Here is a 9,178-nt window from a genome sequence, read left to right on the forward strand (position 1 = left end):
GGATACCAAGATTATACTACACTGGTATTTAGAGGTAGGATACCAAGATTATACTACACTGGTATTTAGGTAGGATACCAAGTAGAGGTAGGATACCAAGATTATACTACACTGGTATTTAGACTGGTAGGTAGGATACCAAGATTATACTGCACTGGTATTTAGAGGTAGGATACCAAGATTATACTGCACTGGTATTTAGAGGTAGGATACCAAGATTATACTACACTGGTATTTAGAGGTAGGATACCAAGATTATACTACACTGGTATTTAGAGGTAGGATACCAAGATTATACTACACTGGTATTTAGAGGTAGGATACCAAGATTATACTACACTGGTATTTAGAGGTAGGATACCAAGATTATACTACACTGGTATTTAGAGGTAGGATACCAAGATTATACTACACTGGTATTTAGAGGTAGGATACCAAGATTATACTACACTGGTATTTAGAGGTAGGATACCAAGATTATACTACACTGGTATTTAGAGGTAGGATACCAAGATTATACTACACTGGTATTTAGAGGTAGGATACCAAGATTATACTACACTGGTATTTAGAGGTAGGATACCAAGATTATACTACACTGGTATTTAGAGGTAGGATACCAAGATTATACTGCACTGGTATTTAGAGGTAGGATACCAAGATTATACTACACTGGTATTTAGAGGTAGGATACCAAGATTATACTACACTGGTATTTAGAGGTAGGATACCAAGATTATACTACACTGGTATTTAGAGGTAGGATACCAAGATTATACTACACTGGTATTTAGAGGTAGGATACCAAGATTATACTACACTGGTATTTAGAGGTAGGATACCAAGATTATACTACACTGGTATTTAGAGGTAGGATACCAAGATTATACTACACTGGTATTTAGAGGTAGGATACCAAGATTATACTACACTGGTATTTAGAGGTAGGATACCAAGATTATACTACACTGGTATTTAGAGGTAGGATACCAAGATTATACTGCACTGGTATTTAGAGGTAGGATACCAAGATTATACTACACTGGTATTTAGAGGTAGGATACCAAGATTATACTACACTGGTATTTAGAGGTAGGATACCAAGATTATACTACACTGGTATTTAGAGGTAGGATACCAAGATTATACTACACTGGTATTTAGAGGTAGGATACCAAGATTATACTGCACTGGTATTTAGAGGTAGGATACCAAGATTATACTACACTGGTATTTATACTACACTGGTATTTAGAGGTAGGATACCAAGATTATACTACACTGGTATTTAGAGGTAGGATACCAAGATTATACTACACTGGTATTTAGAGGTAGGATACCAAGATTATACTACACTGGTATTTAGAGGTAGGATACCAAGATTATACTACACTGGTATTTAGAGGTAGGATACCAAGATTATACTACACTGGTATTTAGAGGTAGGATACCAAGATTATACTACACTGGTATTTAGAGGTAGGATACCAAGATTATACTACACTGGTATTTAGATGTAGGATACCAAGATTATACTGCACTGGTATTTAGAGGTAGGATACCAAGATTATACTACACACTGGTATTTAGAGGTAGGATACCAAGATTATACTACACTGGTATTTAGAGGTAGGATACCAAGATTATACTACACTGGTATTTAGAGGTAGGATACCAAGATTATACTGCACTGGTATTTAGAGGTAGGATACCAAGATTATACTACACTGGTATTTAGAGGTAGGATACCAAGATTATACTACACTGGTATTTAGAGGTAGGATACCAAGATTATACTACACTGGTATTTAGAGGTAGGATACCAAGATTATACTACACTGGTATTTAGAGGTAGGATACCAAGATTATACTACACTGGTATTTAGAGGTAGGATACCAAGATTATACTGCACTGGTATTTAGAGGTAGGATACCAAGATTATACTACACTGGTATTTAGAGGTAGGATACCAGATTATACTACACTGGTATTTAGAGGTAGGATACCAAGATTATACTACACTGGTATTTAGAGGTAGGATACCAAGATTATACTACACTGGTATTTAGAGGTAGGATACCAAGATTATACTATTCTACTATTGTTATGACTTGTTACATGATCAGGGTGACTTCCCGCACGCTGCTGCGGTTAGACAGACAACCCTGTGACTGAAACAGTTTCCTTGTGTTAATCGGTATTGTTAGTCGTCAACAGTATCTATGTCAAACCCCGGGTTAAGACCGGCAGGAGGCTGCCAGGCCCCATCTGTTCCCTCAGCTGCAGGCGTGGCTGGGGCCGGGATTGGAGAACAGGAGAGACGGGAATAAGGGGGGAGAACCATAAATCCGCCGAGTTGGGAGGGAGGGAGGGATATTAAAATGCGTTTCTCAGAGCCGTTAACTTATCGCGCTGTTAAAAAGGGGAATCATTAAATATGTGAAGTAACATGAAGCTGCCAGGGACTCTATTTGAAAGTCAGCACGCGGACCCGGTAACAGAAACAGACCCCGCCTCTTGTCTATATTTTATTCCCACCGGGGTGTCTCCCCTCTTCTCTCTGCCCCCCGTATCTCAGCTGCTGCTCGCCTGCTGAACAATGTAACCGCATCAACATAACGGGAGTTTGGAAGAGAGAGAGTGTTGGATAGAAAAAAAACCGACCTGCTTTTCCTCTGAAGATTGTTCAACAAAAACAAACTCTGGATTTGTGTTGGGAATGAAAGTTGGCGGATACTAAATGAAGTAAGTCTGATTGGAGACGGAACTTGGGTTTGTTGCATGATTGAATGGACGAGAGCTTCCCCGTGGAGGCGTTGTGAGTGCGGTACTCGGTTAACGCTTTTGTCAGAAGTGTTTGAGTGAGTGACAACATTGCCGGCTGGTGTTGAGAGCTTGAGGTTGCTGTCATTTATTCCCGGTCAGTGATCTTCTTATGCAGATGAAACACGGCGTAACCTATATGTGTTTTATTTTGATGGGTGTGATGAGTGCATCGGTAGGAATATTATATTATTGACTGTATGAAAATGTAAGAGCGTCTGCTAAATGACTAAAACCTAAAAATAAATAAATAAAATGAACCCCCATTGTACGGGAATCAGTTTTGCTACAGTCTTTAGCCTCCCTAACCGAAAAGTGAAATGTTTGATCTATTTCTGGGCCTTATGAGTCGGTTTATGATAAATATATTATTGCTTATATCAAACCAGTTTGATAATCAGTTTCTTGTAGCCTACAGTCTCTAGTCTGCTCGGCGTCTGGAAGTTGACTTTTTTTTTTTTTTAAACACAAAAACATTGTATTGTCTGTGAATTATCTAGTCACTTTCTAAACATGCAGTGAATGTGAAGTAGCCTACAGTGCCTGTGAATGTAAAGTAGCCTACAGTGAATGTAAAGTAGCCTACAGTGAATGTAAAGTAGCCTACAGTGAATGTAAAGTAGCCTACAGTGACTGTGAATGTAAAGTAGCCTACAGTGACTGTGAATGTAAAGTAGCCTACAGTGACTGTGAATGTAAAGTAGCCTACAGTGACTGTGAATGTAAAGTAGCCTACAGTGACTGTGAATGTAAAGTAGCCTACAGTGACTGTGAATGTAAAGTAGCCAACAGTGAATGTAAAGTAGCCTACAGTGAATGTAAAGTAGCCTAGAGTGACTGTGAATGTAAAGTAGCCTACAGTGACTGTGAATGTAAAGTAGCCTACAGTGACTGTGAATGTAAAGTAGCCAACAGTGACTGTGAATGTAAAGTAGCCTACAGTGACTGTGAATGTAAAGTAGCCTACAGTCACTGTGAATGTAAAGTAGCCTACAGTGACTGTGAATGTAAAGTAGCCTACAGTGACTGTGAATGTAAAGTAGCCTACAGTGACCGCTTGCAAACCAGCTGTCTTCGACTTACAGGAGCAATTAGGTTTATTAAGTGCCTTGCTCAAGGGCACATCAACAGATTTTTTTGGGGGGGGTTGGGATTCAAACCAGCAACCTTTCAGTTACTGGCACAACTCTCTCTTTAATCCTCTGGGTTACCTGCCACTCTTCAATAGAGGGATTCGTTAATAGTGTGTAGAACAGATAGAGGCGTGTGTGTGTGTTTGCGTGTGTGTTTGCGTGTGCGTGTGTGTTTGCGTGTGTGTGTGTGTGTGTGTGTGTGTGTGTGTGTGTGTGTGTGTGTGTGTGTGTGTGTGTGTGTGTGTGTGTGTGTGTGTGTGTGTGTGCGCGTGTGTGTGTGTGTGTGTGTTTGCGCGTGTGTGTGTGTGTGTTTGCGCGTGTTTGTGTGTTTGCGCGTGTGTGTGTGTGTTTGCGCGTGTGTGTGTTTGCGCGTGTCTGTGTGTTTGCGTGCGCGTGTGCGTTTGCGTGTGTGTGTTTGCGTGTGTGTGTTTGCGTGTGTGTGTTTGCGTGTTTGCGTGTGTGTGTGTTTGCGTGTGTTTGCGTGTGTGTGTTTGCGTGTGTGTGTTTGCGTGTGTGTGTTTGCATGTGCGTGCGTGCGTGTGTGTTTGCTGTGTGTGTTTGCGTGTGTGTGTTTGCGTCTGTTTGCGTGTGTGTGTTTGCGTGTGCGTGTGTGTGTTTGCGTGTGTGTGTGTTTGCGTGTGATAGTAGCATTGATTTTACTGTCTGCTTCACACCAGCTGTAGGCTAAGAGAGTGTGTCACAAAATGTTCCCTAATCCCTATATAGTGCACTTCTTGTTCTGGCCAAAAGTAGTGCACTAAGCTATGCAGGGCATATGGGTGCCATCTTGGACACAGCCAGAGAGAGCGAGTGGGGTGGACAGTCACGGAAATAGATTTGGTACCATCGGGTTTATCACCCCATTCTATCTCAAACTATGAATTACCATACGCAACACACTGGTTCTGATAGCAGGGTGTTTACCTGCTGTATGGTTCACTGGTTCTGATAGCAGGATGTTTACCTGCTGTATGGTTCACTGGTTCTGATAGCAGGATGTTTACCTGCTGTATGGTTCACTGGTTCTGATAGCAGGATGTTTACCTGCTGTATGGTTCACTGGTTCTGATAGTAGGATGTTTACCTGCTGTAGAATTCACTGGTTCTAATAGCAGGGTGTTTACCTGCTGTATGGTTCACTGGTTCTGATAGTTCACTGGTTCTAATAGCAGGATGTTTACCTGCTGTAGAGTTCACTGGTTCTGATAGCAGGATGTTTACCTGCTGTAGAGTTCACTGGTTCTGATAGCAGGATGTTTACCTGCTGTAGAGTTCACTGGTTCTGATAGCAGGATGTTTACCTGCTGTAGGGTTCACTGGTTCTGATAGCAGGATGTTTACCTGCTGTAGGGTTCACTGGTTCTAATAGCAGGATGTTTACCTGCTGTATGGTTCACTGGTTCTAATAGCAGGGTGTTTACCTGCTGTATGGTTCACTGGTTCTGATAGTTCACTGGTTCTAATAGCAGGATGTTTACCTGCTGTAGAGTTCACTGGTTCTGATAGCAGGATGTTTACCTGCTGTAGGGTTCACTGGTTCTAATAGCAGGATGTTTACCTGCTGTATGGTTCACTGGTTCTAATAGTTCACTGGTTCTAATAGCAGGGTGTTTACCTGCTGTATGGTTCACTGGTTCTAATAGCAGGATGTTTACCTGCTGTAGGGTTCACTGGTTCTAATAGCAGGATGTTTACCTGCTGTATGGTTCACTGGTTCTAATAGTTCACTGGTTCTAATAGCAGGATGTTTACCTGCTGTATGGTTCACTGGTTCTAATAGTTCACTGGTTCTAATAGCAGGGTGTTTACCTGCTGTATGGTTCACTGGTTCTAATAGTTCACTGGTTCTAATAGCAGGGTGTTTACCTGCTGTATGGTTCACTGGTTCTAATAGCAGGATGTTTACCTGCTGTAGGGTTCACTGGTTCTAATAGCAGGATGTTTACCTGCTGTATGGTTCACTGGTTCTAATAGTTCACTGGTTCTAATAGCAGGATGTTTACCTGCTGTATGGTTCACTGGTTCTAATAGTTCACTGGTTCTAATAGCAGGGTGTTTACCTGCTGTATGGTTCACTGGTTCTAATAGCAGGATGTTTACCTGCTGTATGGTTCACTGGTTCTAATAGTTCACTGGTTCTAATAGCAGGGTGTTTACCTGCTGTATGGTTCACTGGTTCTAATAGCAGGATGTTTACCTGCTGTATGGTTCACTGGTTCTAATAGCAGGATGTTTACCTGCTGTATGGTTCACTGGTTCTAATAGTTCACTGGTTCTAATAGCAGGGTGTTTACCTGCTGTATGGTTCACTGGTTCTAATAGCAGGATGTTTACCTGCTGTAGGGTTCACTGGTTCTAATAGCAGGATGTTTACCTGCTGTATGGTTCACTGGTTCTAATAGTTCACTGGTTCTGATAGCAGGGTGTTTACCTGCTGTATGGTTCACTGGTTCTAATAGCAGGATGTTTACCTGCTGTATGGTTCACTGGTTCTAATAGTTCACTGGTTCTGATAGCAGGGTGTTTACCTGCTGTGGGTTCACTGGTTCTAATAGTTCACTGGTTCTAATAGTTCACTGGTTCTGATAGTTCACTGGTTCTAATAGTTCACTGGTTCTGATAGTTCACTGGTTCTAATAGCAGGATGTTTACCTGCTGTATGGTTCACTGGTTCTGATAGCAGGGTGTTTACCTGCTGTATGGTTCACTGGTTCTAATAGCAGGGTGTTTACCTGCTGTATGGTTCACTGGTTCTGATAGCAGGATGTTTACCTGCTGTATGGTTCACTGGTTCTAATAGTTCACTGGTTCTACTAGCAGGATGTTTACCTGCTGTATGGTTCACTGGTTCTAATAGCAGGATGATGTTTACTGGTTCTACTAGCAGGATGTTTATGGTTCACTGGTTCTACTAGCAGGATGTTTACCTGCTGTATGGTTCACTGGTTCTAATAGCAGGATGTTTACCTGCTGTATGGTTCACTGGTTCTAATAGCAGGATGTTTACCTGCTGTATGGTTCACTGGTTCTAATAGTTCACTGGTTCTGATAGCAGGATGTTTACCTGCTGTATGGTTCACTGGTTCTGATAGCAGGGTGTTTACCTGCTGTATGGTTCACTGGTTCTAATAGTTCACTGGTTCTGATAGCAGGGTGTTTACCTGCTGTATGGTTCACTGGTTCTAATAGCAGGATGTTTACCTGCTGTAGGGTTCACTGGTTCTGATAGCAGGGTGTTTACCTGCTGTATGGTTCACTGGTTCTAATAGTTCACTGGTTCTGATAGTTCACTGGTTCTAATAGCAGGATGTTTACCTGCTGTATGGTTCACTGGTTCTAATAGCAGGATGTTTACCTGCTGTATGGTTCACTGGTTCTAATAGTTCACTGGTTCTAATAGTTCACTGGTTCTGATAGTTCACTGGTTCTGATAGCAGGATGTTTACCTGCTGTATGGTTCACTGGTTCTGATAGCAGGATGTTTACCTGCTGTAGGGTTCACTGGTTCTGATAGTTCACTGGTTCTGATAGCAGGATGTTTACCTGCTGTAGGGTTCACTGGTTCTGATAGTTCACTGGTTCTGATAGCAGGATGTTTACCTGCTGTATGGTTCACTGGTTCTGATAGCAGGATGTTTACCTGCTGTATGGTTCACTGGTTCTAATAGTTCACTGGTTCTGATTGCAGGGTGTTTACCTGCTGTATGGTTCACTGGTTCTGATAGTTCACTGGTTCTGATAGTTCACTGGTTCTGATAGCAGGATGTTTACCTGCTGTATGGTTCACTGGTTCTGATAGTTCACTGGTTCTGATAGTTCACTGGTTCTGATAGCAGGATGTTTACCTGCTGTATGGTTCACTGGTTCTAATAGTTCACTGGTTCTGATAGCAGGGTGTTTACCTGCTGTATGGTTCACTGGTTCTGATAGTTCACTGGTTCTGATAGTTCACTGGTTCTGATAGCAGGATGTTTACCTGCTGTACGGTTCACTGGTTCTGATAGTTCACTGGTTCTAATAGTTCACTGGTTCTAATAGTTCACTGGTTCTGATAGTTCACTGGTTCTGATTGCAGGATGTTTACCTGCTGTACGGTTCACTGGTTCTGATAGTTCACTGGTTTTAATAGTTCACTGGTTCTGATAGTTCACTGGTTCTGATTGCAGGATGTTTACAGCAATGTGTCATGTCTGTGTGTTACATTCATGCTGACATTGAAATGCAATTCCAATGAGTCAAACCTGTTTGTTCAACATCAGACCTTTCTCTGTTTCTCTCTCAACTTGCTTCTCGATGTTTAAAGGGAGCAGGACTGCTGTCATCAAACACATGTTTTAAACCATCAGGCTTTGTTCTTACTCTGAAATGTGGGTGTGTCACATGATGTGGTCAGACGGAAATTCACCTGATAAAGTATAGTGCACATCAGTCAAATGTCTCTGGTCAGTACAGCTCAGAGATCCATTCTGAATATTAGGTGTCCGGTGATGTAGTTCTGCAAGTGGTCTCTCTCTGTCTCTCCGTCTCTCTCTCTCTGTCCGTCTCTCTCTCTCTGTCTCTCATCTCTCTCTCTGTCTCTGTCTCTGTTTCTCTCTCTGTCTCTCGGTCTCTCCTCTCTCTCTCTGTCTCTCCTCTCTCTGTCTCTGTCTCTGTCTCTCCTCTCTCTCTCTGTCTCTCCTCTCTCTCTCGGTCTCTCCTCTCTCTCTGTCTCTGTCTCTGTCTCTCCTCTCTCTCTCTGTTTGTCTCCTCTCTCTGTCTCTATCTCTTTGTCTCTCTCTCTCTCTCTCTCTCTCTGTTTGTCTCCTCTCTCTGTCTCTATCTCTTTGTCTCTCTCTCTCTCTCTCTCTCTCTCTCTCTCTCTCTCTCTCTCTCTCTCTCTCTCTGTTTGTCTCTCTCTCTCTCTCTCTCTCTCTCTCTCTCTCTCTCTCTCTCTCTCTCTCTCTCTCTCTCTCTCTCTCTCTCTCTCTCTCTCTCTCTTCACTCTCCCTCTATTGTGTGCGCCCCCACCCCATCCCCCGCCCTACTCCCCACCCTCTATTGTGTGCGCCCCCCACCCCATCCCCCGCCCTACTCCCCACCCTCTATTGTGTGCCTCCCCCTACTCCCCTCCCTCTGTTCCCTTCCTTCCCAGGGCTGGTGTCTATCTAGTTATTCGTCATGCTTGTGTCCCAAATCGCATGATGAAAGTCTATATTTTGTAGAAATATTAAGGCACATGTAC

At 42.6% G+C, this 9,178-nt stretch overlaps 1 protein-coding gene across 1 annotated transcript in view; it reads left to right on the top strand.

Moving 5' to 3' along the window:
• The first annotated feature begins 2,618 nt into the window (after window positions 1-2,618).
• plxnb3 (plexin B3) overlaps window positions 2,619-9,178 on the top strand; it is a 224,437-nt gene continuing 217,877 nt past the window's right edge. The window contains exon 1 of the mRNA XM_046333429.1: window positions 2,619-2,746. The gene's annotated coding sequence lies outside the window, so the exon portion shown is untranslated. The remainder of the gene's footprint in view (window positions 2,747-9,178) is intronic.

This window comes from Oncorhynchus gorbuscha, linkage group LG03, assembly GCF_021184085.1.
Source record: "Oncorhynchus gorbuscha isolate QuinsamMale2020 ecotype Even-year linkage group LG03, OgorEven_v1.0, whole genome shotgun sequence".
Lineage (NCBI taxonomy): Eukaryota > Metazoa > Chordata > Actinopteri > Salmoniformes > Salmonidae > Oncorhynchus > Oncorhynchus gorbuscha.